Below are 1307 nucleotides of genomic sequence, written 5' to 3'. Positions count from 1 at the left end.
TTTTCTTGTAGAAAGTTCCCGGGTGTCCCGCTCGGCTGGGAACAGGCAGGCCAGTGGCCAGGCCAGCGCTGGGGCTGCCTCCTGCCTCCTAGCTGCCACGGGGCTCCAGACAGGCCCCCCTCCCTGGGCTCCCGGGGCCGATCCCACAGTAAACACGCTCCCTCCCGAGACCCGGGGGCCCTTCACAGCCAGAGCTTCAGCTGTGAGAGGCGCAGGTGGTGTTTCCCCTTTTCCCAGCGACGCGCTGGTGGAGGCCAACTCACCGCCTGGCTTTAGAGTGGGAGTGGGCACCTACAGGAGCGCGGGGGGAGGAGGGCGCGAAGGCCCCACTGGGGGGAGGCCGTGTGCGGTGCAGACTCCCTCTTCCCTCACCGCCCCAGGAGGAGAGAAGCCACAGTCGGACACGGGGGCTGACAGGAGAGCACGTCCTGTCCAGGGACTCCCAGGAGGGCAGTCGGGCACGGAAAGTCCCCAGGATGCACGGAGCGACCCTGGGAAGCGCCCTCGCCGGGTCTCAGCTGGTGTCCGGATGCTCAGCTACACGCTTTCCGTCCCGGGCCCTGGCGTCACGGGGCTGAGGGTCAGGGCCGCCCCAGGGAAGCCGGAGGACGGGCAGGAGGCTCCTGATCACCGGCCCAAGGGCTCTGGGTTGGCGGGAATGCAGCTGACCCTCAGGGTAGGGCCTTCACCAGCCAGAGGTGCAGGCCTGGGGCCCCTGCTGGGCGAGCCGGGAGCACCCATGTGAGCCTGTGCAGGCTCTGACCTGGGAAGGCACAGTTTCAATCTGTGAACCTGTGATCGTTCGCTCAGTTCTTAAGTCCTGGATCGGAGACCCTCACCTGGTGTCACCTCAGGTGTCATTTGTTCAGTTCATTACAGCCCTAACGTCCAAGGGCCCCTGACCCTTCCCCGCGCTTTCAGGTCTGACCCGTGACCTGACTCTGACCCATGACCTGACTCTGACCCATGACCTGACTGTGCCATGATAGGCAGGTTTCACTGACCTGCGTCCGGGCCTGGAAGCATTCTCCCTCCCTCACTGGATTGGCCCTCGGACCTGCGACCTTTGACCTGCATCTGCAAGAGGCGTCCATTGGAAAGTGCGGCCCCTCCTCCCCGCCGGGAGCTGCCTGTGACCCTGGGAAGGTAGCAACCTTGTTCCAGAAGCCAGACCCCAGCCCTTTGCAGACCCCAGCCCTTTGCAGACCCCCAGCCCTGCCACCCGCAGGCCTGTGCGGATCTCCAGGCCCCATGACCTGTGAGCGGCCATTGGCTCGCCCCTTGGCTGCCTTCCCTCTCACCTCTGT

The 1307-nt window shown here is 65.5% G+C and overlaps 1 protein-coding gene across 3 annotated transcripts in view; it reads left to right on the top strand.

Annotated features, from left to right (window-relative positions):
• Positions 1-1307, top strand: part of LOC102760796 (ficolin-2) — a 39152-nt gene that overhangs the window by 15386 nt on the left and 22459 nt on the right. The window lies entirely within an intron of this gene.

This window comes from Myotis davidii, unplaced genomic scaffold (genome assembly GCF_000327345.1).
Source record: "Myotis davidii unplaced genomic scaffold, ASM32734v1 scaffold609, whole genome shotgun sequence".
Lineage (NCBI taxonomy): Eukaryota > Metazoa > Chordata > Mammalia > Chiroptera > Vespertilionidae > Myotis > Myotis davidii.
The sequence above is the reverse complement of the archived record's forward strand: the minus strand, read 5'-3'. Positions and strand labels throughout refer to the sequence as shown.